The 16,913-nt window shown below is 48.2% G+C and overlaps 1 protein-coding gene across 1 annotated transcript in view; it reads right to left on the bottom strand.

The window, feature by feature from the left end:
• Positions 1-16,913, bottom strand: part of GAREM2 (GRB2 associated regulator of MAPK1 subtype 2) — a 143,571-nt gene that overhangs the window by 78,655 nt on the left and 48,003 nt on the right. The window lies entirely within an intron of this gene.

Here is a 16,913-nt window from a genome sequence, read left to right as displayed (position 1 = left end):
GGCAAATGCTCCATAAAATGATCAATAGAGCGGTCTCTTCATGGGTCAGGTGATGGCGGAGGTCTGAAGGCACATGTGTAATGAGGAGATGGGTCTTCATTCGGGCCTGGCGATGAGGCCTGATTTGATTTGCAGAGGATTAGCACTCTTGCTTTTAGTTGTAGCCTAAATGGATTTGATTTCCATTGATTTTCTATTTTAGAAAGGCCTCAGGCCTTCGCTAGAGTGTCTCCATGGCAACCCCTCGCAGGCTGCTCCAGTCAGTGCGGTCCTGTCAAGCGATGAAACTCGCTTTTCCCTTGGAGGTGTTGACAGGGGATGAGGAGGCTGTTATTTTTAGTGATCCCCCAGTGAGCGGTATTTGGCCGCCCAGCTAATTGTAAAGTCTGGAGAAAAAGTTCATGCAGGAGTTACACAGAAACAAAGATAAAAAGCTGATTGAAGTCTCCCTTTTTCACAGAGGGACCCTTTCTTTCATGAACCTTGAGCATAAGTTTCCATTTTCCAGGTGTTGCTCCCCATTTTTAGCCTCGTCTTTCATATGCAGCAGACCCTATTTCATGTCCAGGTGCCCCCCCGGGGCTGCAGCCGCCCAAGGCCCTAGCCTTTTCAGACTCTCCTGAAATCCGACCCTGGGAGGACAGAAAGGTCCAGAGCAAAATGGTGTCTGTCTGGTTACAGGCTAAATGCATTGCTGATTTACTAAAGGTCTAGACGTGGGGTGTCAAAGTCAAATACAAAGTGGAAATTGAACACTGGGACCAAGTCGCGGGCTAGCCACCTTCCTCCCTTATAAAGTAAAGTTCCCTTGTGTCTAATGGCCCCCCCAACAACCCCTATGCAGGTCCCTGGTGTCTAGTGGTCCTCCCTCCCAAATATATTTCCCGGTGTCTAGTGGCCTCCACCCTCCCCTATACAGTTCCCTAGTGATAGGTGCTTTCCCCCTACCTCCCTCATATGCCTTCCCTGGTGGTCTCTAGGGCTTCACCTCCAGTATAGCTTCTCTGGTGGTCTAGAGTAGGCCAAACATAATGCAAAGAGGGGATACCACTTGGGGGCCAAATTTAATGGCTTTGAGGGCCAGATTTGGCCCACGGGCCGAAGTTTGACATGTATGGTCTAGAGAGATAGCATGATCCAGCAAGCCTAGACTTGTTATATTAAATGTCTCTGCTGAAGGGTGGGCAACATTTTCATACCCACCCAGTGTCACAGTAAAAGAACCACAGCTAATTTATTTACATTTTTCTGGCCTCTTTGAGACACTGAGTGCGCCAATGAAAGTGGAGATTCAGGTCCCATCCCGTGTCAAGACAAGGGTGACAGGGGGGCCATTGCCTGTAAACTGAAGCGAAAGGTATATGGAGGCTGCCATATTTATTTCCCTTTAAATAATACCAGTTGCCTGGCAGTCCTGCTGATCTTTCTGGCTGCAGTTGTGTCTGAATCACTTCTGAAACAAGCCTGCAGCTAATCTTGTCATATCTTCGTCAGAAACATCTGATCTGCATGCTTATTCGGGGTCTATGGCAAATAGGTAAAGGATCAGCAGGACTGCCAGGCAACTGGTATTGTTTAAAATGAAAGGACCACTCCAGCGAGTAAAAGTAAACATTTGAAATCTGACCGAACTGACCGGTTTTGGACTAGTCCATCTCCTCATGGGAGTTCTCAGGGTTTTCTTTGTTTTCAGAAGCATTTCTTGAATGACAGTTTACTGCCAAAATAGTAAGATACCAGCCAGCCCCCCCTACTCCCTATTTTGTTAGTTAGACTTAAAAACTGCCATTCAGGAAATGCTTTTGAAAATGAAGAAAACTCTGAGAATACCCCATGAGGAGATGGACTAGTCCAAAACCTGTCAGTTCTGTCAGATTTCAACTGCTTTTTTTGTTGGAGTGGTCCTGTAAATAAATATGTCAGCCTCCATATACCTCTCACTTCAGTTGTCCTTTAAGGCTGTTAACTGTAGCTTACTCACGCTGTTTATTCTGGCAAGTCGGGGGAATTAATTCACTTTAAAAGGTGGCCATACACTGGTCGATTTGCCATCAGATCGACCAACAGATAGATCCCTCTCTGATCGAATCTGATCAGAGAGGGATCATATGGCTGCCTTTACTGCAAACAGATTGTGAATCGATTTCAGCCTGAAACCGATCACAATCTGTGGAGCTGCCGCTGCTGCCGCCCCCCTTCCCCCCCTTCTACTCCGCTCCGGGCTCCGGACCGTTCCTGCAGCTACTGAACTTCCTGTCCAGGGGAAGTTTAAACAGTAGAGGGCGCTCTACTGTTTAAACTTCCTGCTGGGACAGGAAGTTCTGTGTAGCTGCAGCGGTCCGGAGCCCAGCGCGGAAAGAAGACAGCGGGGACCAGGGGAGTCGCGCCGGCGGAACAGGTAATGTATACCCGCTGTATTGCGTAGGTCGTCGGGCATTAAAACTCAAGTTTTCTTATCTGATAAGCCTAGCTGAAGGTGTTAAGCCCCATCTACACGATACGATTCTTTGTGCGATTCGATTACGATTCTATTTACGATCCGATTAAATCCGACATGCCCAATCGGGATTCGATTCGATCCAATTCGATTTGCCATTGTTTTGCAATGGCAAATCAAATTGAATCGAATCCCGATCGAACATGACGGATTTAATCGGATTGTACATATAATCGTAATTGAATTGCACAAAGAATCATATCGTGTAGATTAGGCTTAACACCTTCAGCTAGGCTTATCAGGTAAGAAAACTTGATTTTTAATGCTGGACATTAGCCGTAGAAGCTCATTTGGCAGAAGAAGTAACATTTGGCCAACGTGCTTGCTGTGTCACTAGATGATATGCTTAGATCGCTGTCTGAAGAACATGTCTGTAACATGGATACACCATACACACTGGGCAGTCGTGTTACAGAGGATTATTATTATTATCTGCAAGGAGTTTGTATGTTCTCCCCATGTCTGCGTGGGTTTCCTCTGGGCACTCTGTTTTCCTCCCACATCCCAAAACAGATGAGTTAATTGGCTTCCCTCTAAATTGGCCCCAGACTATGAGGCCTGGAACACACCAGAGGAGTTTTTCTGAGCATTTTGAGTTTTTAAATCTGCTGCTAATGTTATTCTATGTGTCTGTGCACACTGGAGCAATGAGGTTTTGTAAAAAACCCCATAGCATTACATTGGGAAGAGCTTTTAGAGGTTTCAAAAGCTCTTCCCAATGTAATGCTATGGGTTTTTTACAAAACCTCATTGCTCCAGTGTGCACAGACACATAGGATAACATTAGCAGCAGATTTAAAAACTCAAAATGCTCAGAAAAACTCCTCTGGTGTGTTCCAGGCCTGATACATACACTACACAATACTTAGGCCCAGTGCACACCAAAACCGCTAGCAGATCCGCAATACGCTAGCGGTTTTGGGAGCTGATTTCAGAGCGATTCTAGGTATGTTTAGAGAGGTTTTCTAAACATACCTAGCGGTTTTGGGTGCGTTTTTGTGTAGCAGATTACACATATTGTTACAGTAAAAGCTGTTACTGAACAGCTACTGTAACAAAAATGCCTGGCAAACCGCTCTGAACTAGCGTTTTTCAGAGCGGTTTGCGTTTTTCCTATACTTTACATTGAGGATGAAACGCTTCCGAAAACCGCAAACGCGCAGCAGGAGGCGCATTTGCGGCTTGGCAAAAACCGCAAACCGCCGGTGTGCACCATCCCATTGCAAACATTAGACAAGCGTTTTTATAGGCGGATGCGGCCGGCGGATCGCTCCAAAAACCGCTCGGTGTGCACTGGGCCATACATAGGGATTAGATTCTAAGCTCCTCTGAGGGACAGTCAAGTGACCAGACAACATACTCTGTGAAAGATGTCGGCACTATATAAAATAGTAAATAATAATAATATCAGATCATAGCAATCATGCAGCACAATACACTGCTCAGCTGTCTGGAGATTGGCAGGGCCAGATATAAGCAGGTCAGGTGCTGCCAATCACATGTAGTCCACCCGCTCCACAAAGAGGCACTGATCAATACATAATGTCAGGAGCGCTGTGCAGACAGATTAATGGATAACCACCAGACAGGAATAGCTGCTACTATGCTGTACGCACCAACCAGATGGGACCAGCCAGATGTTCACAGGAAGGGCTGATACTAGGGGTGCTCACTTGGATTTCACGGAACTTAACCATTTGCTGTTTTTCAGGCAGTATATCTTCACCCTGCAGGAGGACGCTGTGCGCGCTCCCCGCTGTCTCCCATGCGTGCTCCCGTGCTCGTTCACATTGCCGCCGGTTAGTAGGGAGATCAGTGAGGGGAACGCAGTTCCCATTTATTGGTCTAAGTCCCTGTGTCAATGATCGCCGGCATTAGGGACCTGCCTGCATCATTGTAACTAAGGAAATAACACATCCAAGCATTACTTCCTGTTCATATACTTATAGTACGCAAATAGGAAATAATGCGCGAGGACATCTCGTAGCCAAAATAGTAAAATTACACCTACATACAAAAGCCCCACACTTACTTAAAATTAACTCCTTACCTCCCACACTCTCCTTTACTACCTCCCAAAAAATTTTGCATTTTAAAAAAAATGACAATTAAAAACAAAACACATAAATAAGACAAGACAAATAACATTTATATTGCGCTTTTCTCCTTGCGGACTCAAAGCGCCAGAGCAGAGCAGCAGCCACTAGGGCGCGCTCTATTGGCAGTAGCAGTGTAAGGGAGACTTGCCAAAGGTCTCCTATTGAATTAGTGCTGGCTTACTGAACAGGCAGAGCGGAGATTCGAACCCTGGTCTCCTGTGTCAGAGCCCTTAACCATTACACCATCAGCCCAGTAGTTACCTTAGTGACTGAACTTTTTCAATATCTATGTCAAGAGGGTATACCGTATTACTGTTCATTTTTAAATTATGGGCTTGTAATTAGTGATGGACGCAAATGCACCTTTATTCCCAAATAAAATATTGGGGCCATACATTGTACCAGGGAAATATTTTAAACATTGCAATAACCAAGAAAAATGGGTAAATAAAATGTGTGGTTTTTATCCACCATAGAACATTTTTATTTCAAAACTATAATAACCAAAAACTGAGAAATAATGATTTTTTCTTATTATTCCCATTAAAATGCATATAGAATAAAATAATTAGAATGCAAAAAATGACAAAAATCTTCTGCAGCACTTTACAGAGTACATAGTCATGTCACTGGCTGTCCTCAGAGGAGCTCACAATCTAATCCTACCATAGTCACAGTCTAATGCCCTACCATATTATCATTATGTATTTATATAGCACTGACATCTCTTGCAGCACATTACAGAGCACATAGTCATGTCACTGACTGTCCTCAGAGGACCTCACAGTCTAATCCTACCATAGTCATAGTCTAATGTCCTACCATATTATTATTATGTATTTATATAGCACTGACATCTTCTGCAGCACTGTACAGAGTACATAGTCATGTCACTGACTGTCCTCAGAGGAGCTCACAATCTAAGCACTGTACAGAGTACATAGTCATGTCACTGACTGTCCTCAGAGGAGCTCACAATCTAATTCCTACCATAGTCATAGTCTAATGTCCTACCATATTATTATTATGTATTTATAAAGCACTGACATCTCCTGCAGCACATTACAGAGTACATAGTCATGTCACTGACTGTCCTCAGAGGAGCTCACAATCTAATCCTACCATAGTCATAGCCTATTGTCCTACCATATTATTATGTATTTATATAGCGCTAAAATCTCCTACAGCACTTTACAGAGTACATAGTCATGTCACTGTCTCAGAGGAGCTCACAATCTAATCCTACCATAGTCATATGACCATTGTAGTCTAGGCAAATGCAAGGGAGAAGCCAACTAATGTATCTGTGTGTTTTGGCAGGTGGGAGGAAATCTACAGTATATAGTCATACGTTCCCTGTATTTTCCCCATATATAGATGCCTGTGTAGAGTACATTGCTGAGGTAGCGGTATAAGACTTGTTAGGCGTATCAGGGAGGTCCCAGCAGTGATGAATGCACATAGGCACAGATAGGCGCTATTTTCAGGTACTTCCGCCAGTGATAAGTGGGGTGACTGCACCGTGTACCGTGCTGCTGACAGCTCTGTGAATACAGTGCGGGCTTTATATGTGGGGGGTGGTAATTAGCAGCGACAATCCTCTTTAACTCTCGGTTGTCAGGAGCGTGTCAGGCCCCCAGAATATCCTGATAAGCCTTAATTACTGGCTTGATCTACTAAGTAGGTCACGGCTGGGGGAAGAAGTTTAATATTTTGATTATCAGTTCTTTGGAAGCGTCACTCTGTCACTGTTGTCAGGTTTTACAAGTAGAAGACAATTATCCGCGCTGTGAGGAAAGAATACCTGCGGGGGATACAGAGCAGCTTCATACGGAGGGCAGCGCTGGAACCTTTAAAGTGAACACAAGTTGAGAGTTATATGGAGGCTGCCATATTTGTTTCTTTTTAAGCAATACTTGCTGATCCTCTGTCTCTCATACTTTCAGCCCTGAACAAGCATGCTGCAGATCAGGTGTTTTCTGACAGTATTATCAGAACTGACTGGATTAGCTGCATGCTTGTTTCTGGTGTTATTCAGACACTACTGCAGCCAAATAGATCACCAGGGCTTCTAGGCAACCGGCATTGCTTAAAAGGAAACAAATATGGCAGCCTCCATATCACTCTAACCTCGGGTTCACTTTAAAGGAGTTATCAGGCAAAAAATAATAAAACAAGCGCAACTTACCCGGGGCTTCTTCCAGCCCCAAGCTCTCAGCATGTCCCTCGCCACAGCTCACCCCGCAGCCGTTTGCTGCAGCTCCGTCCCGGTCCCCGGCGATGACGTCTGGCCGACCTCCAGGTCGGCCTGTACTGCGTCTGTGCGAGCGGCGCTGTCAATCACCGCCACGTGGACCGGAGCGGACTGCGAGGCAATAACAAAGGACTTCTGCTTTCAGTTTCTTTATTTTCTGCTAAGTAGAGAGAGAGATCAAAGCATTCCAATAATTTACAGCACAACGAGTTGCTGGCTGAGGTCAGAAGCAGTGCACTTATCTCAAACAAGATAATTCCTTTGCTAATGAGTTAATGGGGTTTGTCCTTATTTCCCAGCTTCTCATATTTAGGTCTATGTTTATATGCAGATCTGTACATTTCCCCTCTAGTGTGGGGAGGGGGAGTAGACTGGCCCAATTTCAAGTTGCATAGAATCTGCACTAAATTTGCAAAAAAAAAGTCAGAATTATTTGCATCTTGTTTAGAGCTTTTTTCTACTAGGTGCAAATCTGTGCGGTTTTTTATTGCCACACAAATTCTCACAGCAATGATTTCCACTACATGTGAAATTCGGCAGTGAGAGGAGGAAAGACAGGCACTAAATGCGGGTAGAGAGGTCCTGGGTTTCACCGGGTTATGTACTCCATATTGCAGCGTGCACTCAGAGACAAACAGTAATCATGTAAAGCGAAGAGAGTCGAGGCACTGCTGCAGTAAAAAAGAGGTACCTTTAATCCACGGTGTTCAGACACAGCGGGGTATACAGTGGGGGTGAGGGGATGCCTGACAGCTGTTTCGCTAAGAAAGCTTCTTCAGAGGCCTCTGAAGAAGCTTTCTTAGCGAAACAGCTGTCAGGCATCCCCTCACCCCCACTGTATACCCCGCTGTGTCTGAACACCGTGGATTAAAGGTACCTCTTTTTTACTGCAGCAGTGCCTCGACTCTTTTCGCTTTACATGTGAAATTCGCATCCAGAAAAAAACCTGATGTTTCTATTTTTTCAGCCATCACATGCAGGAAAATCGCTTGCGATGGGATTTTCACATTTTTGCATGCACAATCAATAGCAGCATTAGGAATTCATACAAAAAGAATTGTGCGAATGTGCATGCTTATTTGCATGTAAAAAATTGCATACATGCGTATGCTGTTTCGCATTTGAATAACCACATGTGATTTGCATTCCTCTAGAGGAACGTAGCCCTACCGTCTCAACGCCTCATTTGTTTGCAGAAGGGCCGGTTGGCTTGCCCTGCTGCTGGCGGCTCGTTTTGTCAAACGCTCTTCTGCTACCAAACAGAAACGTGCTTGGCATGGTTTCCCGTTGGTGCGACGCTGTGTTGCGTTCTTAGCCCCTAGGCGGATATGGAACTGCGAAGGCAGCTGGGACTAGAAGCTACATGAAGCATCTCAGAAAATCAGATCGCCTGCAGCGCTTGCGCAATCAACGGTACAAGTATTCATCTCAAGGTGAGACGCGGTGGATTCCGGTGGTAAGCAACATGCACAAATGCCGGCAGTCGTCAGTCTAAACCGGCCCTAAAACCCCATTACCAATTGTTTTTAAACTGTACTCTTCCCTCAACTAACCTAATCATGCTCCCCAACCTTACAGAATTCCCCCACTCTAATTTATTTATTTATTTGTTGTATTTATAAAGCACAAACATATTACGCAGCGCTGATTCTCTAATTCTCTCCATCCCCATACTCACCTATGAAGGTCTTTACCTTCAGGTTCATGTGACCTCACCATCTGCCAGAACAGAAATGAAGCCAGGGGCGTAGCAATAGGGGGGTGCAGAGGTTGCGACTGCATCAGGGCCCTTGGTCCAGAGGGGCCCCTCCCTCAACTGCAGTATTAGCTCTCTATTGGTCCTGTGCTCATAATAATCACTTCTATAGATACTTTGAATAGTGGTAATCATTAACAAACTGTTCCCCATCCCCTTCTTGCACCTCTGACACTGTAGTTGCCATTGGCAGGTTTTGGTGCGTCGTATCAATTGTTATGTATACAGTGCTTGGGGGGCCCCATTGTAAAACTCGCATCGGGGCCCACAGCTCCTTAACTAACTACGCCACTGTAAAGCACTTACGGCTGCTTTGGCACAAAATGGTGCTCTCCCAGTTCCTCCCCCTTTCACAACCTCCTGCTCTGCTTCCCAGAATCCTCTGCACCACTCCCAAATCCCTGTGGCCCCCAAACAACACTCTCCGTTGACCAACATCTGTACTGAAACCTTGGGCTGGCAGTTTCTGAAAGAGTAGTACCCACATTAGTGTTACCTGGGGAGGTGGGGTAGGGGAGCTCAAAAGGCCGATAGGGCTTTAAAGCAAACCAGTGACTTTTTTAAAAGGAAACATTCTATACGTATTTTATTTCTTTATTTGTTTAAATATTTGTATAGCGCCGACATATTAGGCAGCGCTGTACTTACCCAAAGAGAGAAGCCCCTGTATCCTCCTCAGGCTTTCCACATCCTCCTTGGCTGCGGGGTCCCCCTTGAAGTTTGCGGGGGGCTCCCATCCATGAACAGGCATAGCTACACTGCAAAAAGCAGAGGCCGATTGGCCCCATGCTACTGCACAGTGCAGCCCACCAAAGATGGATTAAGATATAACGGGGCCCTAGGCAAGGTAGTTGATTTTGGGGCCCCCTTGTGGTCCTTTTGGTGAGCTGAATTGGAGAGAGGTCAGAGAAGGTGGCAGGTGGCCCCCTTATCGCCCACTTGCCTACAAGCATCTGCCTAGGTTGCCTGGTGGATGATCCTACTCTGGGCCTCCTTCCTGTCAACAAGACCTTGTCAAGAAGCTTCAGGGGGTACCTGCGCTAGAAATGAGAGATAAAAGGGGGGCGGGGTGAGCCTCTGGATTATCTAAAGGCTGCCTTCTACTAAGGTGAGTATCTAACTTTTCTCATTTATAAAGTCACATGTATCCTTTAGGGCTGGGCTACATCTGCTCCTCCCACCTCATTTCCTGGATGTTCCACCACTTTGTGGCGTCACACTACATCCTCGTCTGCCAGATCTTTCCAGTACTGCCAGGGTGGGGTAACCACTGCGTTAACCACGTCAGGCGTCATCAAGAATGGGTGTGGCAGGGGACGGGCCTTCTCATTTTTAAAGTCAAATGTATCTTTTAGGGATGGGCAGGGCTACATATGCTCCTCCCACCTCTTTTCCTGGATGTTCCACTACTTTGTTGCGTCGGACAACATCCTCGTCTGCCAGACCTTTCCAGTACTGCTAGGGTGGAGTAACCACTACGTCAGGAGTCATGCACGCCATCAAGAAAGGGGCGTGGCAGGGGACAGGACTGCTGGGAAACAGCAGAGGGAGGTGAAGTCTGGAAGATTGTATCTGGTAAGTATACAGCTGTATCTACGAAACTTTTTAATGCATAATTCAACTCTCTTAATGCAGATAAAACTACCGCGCCTCAACCCAGGTCTTACAATGTGCTGATCTTTGCTTAGTCGACTGACCTGCTGAGAACCCGACCACATTATGAGTTACAATTAATTTTTTATAATTCACGGTCTCTATACTTTAGACTCAGCTGTTACCTCCTGCTGTCCCTCCGACATCTTCCTGGCAGCACACAGCTGTGTTATCTCAATCCTTATTAATACCGTTAATATTGTCAGTGACATTATTGGTGTCTAGAAGTAGTCAGGGCTGGTGGGCAGAGCTCCCAACTGTCCCTTTTTTTTAGAAAGACAGTCCCTCTTTGGGAAGTACCCCTCTTCCCCTCTTTTTTCCCTCCTTCAGGACTAATGTACAGATCTATGGTAATATATGTATATTTTTACTGAAAATGTGTTTATTATACTCTAAGCGCCGCTAGCGTTTTGGCACTCGTTTTTTTTTTTCATTTTTAACACGTATTTTTTTATTGGACATTTTCCAGATTTGTGAGCAATCGCGATTCGCATTGTTTTTACATTTCAATCGCGATCATTCAAAATTGCAATAAAGCGCTGCACGCTGCGCATTTGTGTTTACAGCGAATTGCCATGATTGCGGCAGTAAGATCACTGCCATATACCTTTTATCACACTAGCACTAGCAGCAGCCGGTGATTCGAAGATCTGTGGTAAACGCCCGCAAAACGCTCCAGTGTGAATGAGCCCTAAGGGGCCTGGCACACCGGAGAGCATTTTGCAAGTCGTTTCCTGTTTTTTTTTTTTTAAGGGGTTCTCTGGGGGGTAATGAAAATAAAAACAGACACTTACCTGGGCCTTTTATCGGCCCCCTGAAGCAGTAATGTTCCGCGCTGTCCTCCTCTGATCACCCGTCGCCGGCACTGGCCTCCTGAAGCAGTAATGTCCCGCGCTGTCCTCCTCTGATCACCCGTCCCCCATCGCTGGGCAATTATTCATCTAACAAGACGAATAATTTGCGCTCCAGTTCGCATCATCGGGAGCTTACTGCGCAGGCCCAGTATGAAGTTTTCTTGTACTGCGTCTGCGCAGTGGTGCTCAGCAGAGCTCGAATATTCGAGTAGCTCGAATATTCGAGCTCTTTTTCAGCTATTCGAGCTCGGTATTCGAGCTCCGAATAGCTGCAGCTATTCGAATGGGCTATTCGCGTACACTCGAATAGCCCATTCACTATTCGAGCTATTCGAGCAAACGGCGCTATTCGAGCTCGGTACCGAGCTCGAATAGCGTCATAGCCCAGATTGATGTCCTTAGAGCCAATCAGAGGGCTCCCAGGCCCTCTGACGGCAGCCAATCACAGAGGGGGACCCTGGCCAGCCCCTACCCTATAAATAGCGGCCGCCATGTTACGTTTCTCCGTCCTTGCCTGAGACTTGCATAGAGAGAGAGTTGCTCCTTTGTGCTTTGGCTTAGCAAGAGCTTTATTGTGGTCATTTACCTAGCGTTTTTGCTCACATACACCTCCTATACACACCTATATTGTTGTTAGTTAGTTAGACATTGTATTTTAGTTAGTAGCTTTTGTGTTACATAGAGACAGGCCAGCTGCTGCAGGCGTACAGCTTTAGGCCTCAGGGCCTGCCTGTGTGGGCAGCTGTCCTCCTGTCCTCTGTTTATTTCTCTCTATTCTATACCAGTATTTCTGCTGTCCTTTACTACTGATTGTATTAGTATTGTAGTTATATACTGTAACTGTACTAGGACACTCACTGTCACTGTTCATAGGCTACTAGCTGCTCCTGCGTGTGTGCACTCACTGTCTGTGTACACACTACACACACTCTATTTCCAAGTTCTGATAACTGATTGATTATTGTAATTGAATATTGTAATTAGTTAGTTGTACTCACTGTTACTACTTACTGTACTAGGAGTCTCGGACACTCAGTCACTGTTCATAGGCTACTAGCTCCTGCGTGTGTGCACTCACTGTCTGTGTACACACTACACACACTCTATTTCCTTCTGATAACTGATTGATTATTGTAATTAGTTAGTTGTACTTACTGTTACTACTTACTGTACTAGGAGTCTAGGACACTCAGTCACTGTTCATAGGCTACTAGCTCCTGCGTGTGTGCACTCACTGTCTGTGTACACACTACACACACTCTATTTCCTTTTGATAACTGATTGATTATTGTAATTAGTTAGTTGTACTTACTGTTACTACTTACTGTACTAGGAGTCTAGGACACTCAGTCACTGTTCATAGGCTACTAGCTCCTGCGTGTGTGCACTCACTGTCTGTGTACACACTACACACACTCTATTTCCTTCTGATAACTGATTGATTATTGTAATTAGTTAGTTGTACTTACTGTTACTACTTACTGTACTAGGAGTCTAGGACACTCAGTCACTGTTCATAGGCTACTAGCTGCTCCTGCGTGTGTGCACTCACTGTCTGTGTACACACTACACACACTCTATTTCCAAGTTCTGATAACTGATTGATTATTGTAATTGAATATTGTAATTAGTTAGTTGTACTCACTGTTACTACTTACTGTACTAGGAGTCTCGGACACTCAGTCACTGTTCATAGGCTACTAGCTCCTGCGTGTGTGCACTCACTGTCTGTGTACACACTACACACACTCTATTTCCTTCTGATAACTGATTGATTATTGTAATTAGTTAGTTGTACTTACTGTTACTACTTACTGTACTAGGAGTCTAGGACACTCAGTCACTGTTCATAGGCTACTAGCTGCTCCTGCGTGTGTGCACTCACTGTCTGTGTACACACTACACACACTCTATTTCCAAGTTCTGATAACTGATTGATTATTGTAATTGAATATTGTAATTAGTTAGTTGTACTCACTGTTACTACTTACTGTACTAGGAGTCTCGGACACTCAGTCACTGTTCATAGGCTACTAGCTCCTGCGTGTGTGCACTCACTGTCTGTGTACACACTACACACACTCTATTTCCTTCTGATAACTGATTGATTATTGTAATTAGTTAGTTGTACTTACTGTTACTACTTACTGTACTAGGAGGCTAGGACACTCAGTCACTGTTCATAGGCTACTAGCTCCTGCGTGTGTGCACTCACTGTCTGTGTACACACTACACACACTCTATTTCCTTCTGATAACTGATTGATTATTGTAATTAGTTAGTTGTACTTACTGACTGTTACTACTTACTTACTTACTGTACTAGGGACACTCACTCAGTCACTGTTCATAGGCTAGCTCCTGCGCGTGTTTGCGCGTGCGTGCACTCACTGTCTGTAGTGTACACACACTAAATTTACTTGTGATTACTACTGATTATTGTAAGTTGTAACTGCTAGTTGTACTTCCTGACTGTTACTACTTACTTACTGTACTAGGGACACTCACTCAGTCACCTCACCCACCAACCCACTCCATTAAAGTACCCCACTTTTCACCCGCCCTTTTAAAAAACTTTTGTCTATACGCCCAAAACATCGAAGATGTCTGGAAGTGGCAGCCAGCGCGGTTTGGGCAAGGGGAAGGGCAGCAAGGGAATCAGGAGGAGAGGGAGCAGCATTGTGGCAAGCCGCGGGCGCGGGCGCGCCACCATGCACAGTTCCGCAGCAGCAGCAGCAGCGTCAGTGGCTAACATTCCTCCCATAGCCACTGGCCGTGGACGCCTTGGGCGCCGCCCAGCAGGAGCATCTGCAACTCACGCTGCAGAGACACAGCAGCAGCAGCGTGTAGCACCTGCTCCGATTTTCCTCCAGCCGGGTCGGAAACGTCCCATTGAGGAAAAGCATGCAGACACTGTGGTGCAACTCATGACGGAGGATGAGCAGCCCGCCATCAGCTCTGCATCTGAGGCCTCCACCCTCACCACCACCACCACCACCCCTGTTCGCAGCAGCCGCCCAGCAGGGTCTGGGGAGGAGGCCAGTTCACCGTCACTCGCCGACCTGTCATTCAGCAGTCTTTTGACCCCAGGCATCATGAGTAAATTGTCTGCTGTTGTTGGCGATCTTGAGGAGGAGATGCTGATGGGCACTTTGGGGGATGAGGGATTGGACAGCAAGACTGTGGCGACAGTCAAGCAGCCCATCCATGCATCAGGAGAGGAGTTTGGGGGGTCCTCATCCCAGCAGGACATGTTTCAGGAGGGGGAGGATGTTGATGACCCGGTGACAGACAGAGACTGGGTGCCACCACCTCCAGGGGATGTCGTCCTCAGCAGCTCTGAGGAGGAGGAGGAGGATGCTCTTGTGGGCCTTGCAAGGAGGCGCATCATTGCAAGCATTGGCAGCAGCAGTAGGCAGGTCCCACAGCCTGCTGGTGTCTCAGGCTCAGCAGCAGCAGCAGCAGCATCTGCCAGTACCACCACCAGCCGCACCCAAGCCCCCCAAGCCCCCCCCCCAAACCACCACAGGGAGACAGGCAGCAGCGCTTCCATGCCGTAGGGGGATGTTTCTGTCACCAATCTGGCGCTTTTTCACCATGCCCACAGTGTACAGCAAGTACGCCACTTGCAACCACTGTCAGCGGAAGTTGAGCAGAGGTGCAGACCCCTTAAAGTTCTGCACCAGTTCGCTCATCAACCACCTTGCTGCGAAACATTTCCACCAGCATCAGGAGTTCCAGAGGCTGAAGGCATCTGGTGCTGGCAGTGGCACCACACCCATCACTGCACAGCCTTCAGCAGCAGCAGCAACAGCAGCCACCCGCCCTCCTGCTCCTCCAGCAGCACCAGCAGGAGTGCGGAAACGCACTGCTCCTCCCCCCTCTGCAACTCCTGCCGCCGACACTGAGGCCTGTTCTGGCAGCCAGTCCTCAGTGGCCTCCTCCGCTGTGTCTGCTGATTCCCGTGCCAGCAAAAGGCCACGCCAGAGCCTTTTGAGCGAGTCCTTCCAGGGGGTGGTTAGGGCTCTGCCTCCCAGCAGCCGTCGCGTGCGGCAGCTGAACGGCTTGCTGGCACGGGCCATGTGCTCCCAACTCCTGCCGTACACGCTCGTGCAGGAGGGGAGCGACATTCGTGCGCTGCTTGCTTGCGCAGCCCCAGACTGGCAGCTCCCCAGCAGACACTTTTTCTCCCGCAAGGCCATTCCTGCACTGCACCGCTTTGTGATGGCCAATGTGGAGCGAGGGCTGGAGCACGCGGTTGGTGAAAGGGTCCACGTCACCATGGACTCCTGGAGCAGCCGCTTCGGGACAGGCCGCTACCTGTCCTTCACTGTCCACTGGGTCAGCTTGGTGGAAGGTGGTGAGGATGGGAGAGCAGCAGCGGGCACAGCAGCAGCAGCAACACAGTGGGTGGTGCCACCCCGCAGGGTCAGGGGAACTGCAGCAGGTTCCTCCGATCCTCTGCCATCCTCCGGCACACCTGGCCAAACCCCCCGCCTCAGCAGCAGCGTGAAGGCCCGCCACTGCCAAGCGCTGCTGCACTTGGTCAGCCTTGGGAAGACCAAGCTGACGGCAACCCATGTGTTGGCCAAACTCCAGGAGCAGGAGAGGATTTGGCTGACCCCCAGAGGCCTCAGAGTCGGAGAGGTGGTGGCCGACAATGGGGCCAATCTGGTTGCCGCAATAGACAGGGGAAACCTGACCCACATCCCCTGTCTTGCCCACGTGCTGAACCTGGTGGTGCAGAAGTTCTTGCGCACCTACCAGGGGATGGGCGAACTGCTGGAAACGGCAAGGAACGTTGTGCGTCACTTCCGGCGCTCGGCTGCAGCCTGTGCGAGCCTGGAAGACGTGCAAAAGGAGCTGGATCTGCCACGCCATCGGCTGATCCTTGACGTTCCGACTCGCTGGAACTCCACCCTGGCGATGTTGGAGCGTCTGGTTTAACAGAAGCGCGCTGTCAAACAGTACCTTGCCCTGGCCACTGTTTCCGCCGCTCAGAGAAGGGACAAGACCAGCAACATCCCGTCCATCGTCCCCGATGATGACTGGAGGCACATGCAGCAGGTGTGCTTAGTGCTGGCTCCCTTTCTGCAGGCCACTAACATGGTGAGCAGGGACCATGCTATGGTCTGCGAGTGGGTGCCCCTGGTTTGTCTGCTGAACAGGGCCCTCGATGCTTTGCTGGAACAGGGAGCGGCAGCCTTGGACCAGCAGGAGCGGCAAGCAGCTGCACAGTCCACCTCTGAGGGGGAGGAGGAGGAAGACTTAGTGGAGGTCCCTGACCTTGCTGCTGATGAGGGGGATCAGCACAGTGCAGCTGAGTTGGTGCGGGGGTGGAGAGAGGATGAGGCTGACGAGGCAGAGGAGGAGGATGAGGACAGCAGCACTGCCGTCGATGTGCCAGCAGACGTGGCCCGCCTCTTCCCAATGGCAGCGCACATGCTGACGTGCCTGCGCAGAGACCCCAGGGTGATCCAGATGAAGCAGAGGGAGGACATCTGGATCAGCATGATGTTGGACCCACGCCTCAAGGGGAAGTTGAGCCAGTTCCTGCCGCCTGCAGGAGGAGACCCAGCGCAACAAATAAGGAGCTTGCAGCAGGCCCTTGTTGAGCGCTTGGAGGAAGCCTTCCCCCAGCCTTCCACCCCCACTGTCCAGCAGCCAGCACAGAGGCAGCAGCAGGTGCCTGCATCCAGCAGCAAGCGCCCCACAGACCTGCTGTCTCTCAGCCACGAGCTCTACAGGACTGTAGAGGCTCCGGCAGCAGTGACTAGAGAGGAGGTGCATGCAGCAGCATC

Source organism: Hyperolius riggenbachi, chromosome 4, assembly GCF_040937935.1.
Source record: "Hyperolius riggenbachi isolate aHypRig1 chromosome 4, aHypRig1.pri, whole genome shotgun sequence".
NCBI classification, from domain to species: Eukaryota; Metazoa; Chordata; class Amphibia; order Anura; family Hyperoliidae; genus Hyperolius; species Hyperolius riggenbachi.
This window is presented reverse-complemented; position numbering and strand designations above follow the sequence as displayed.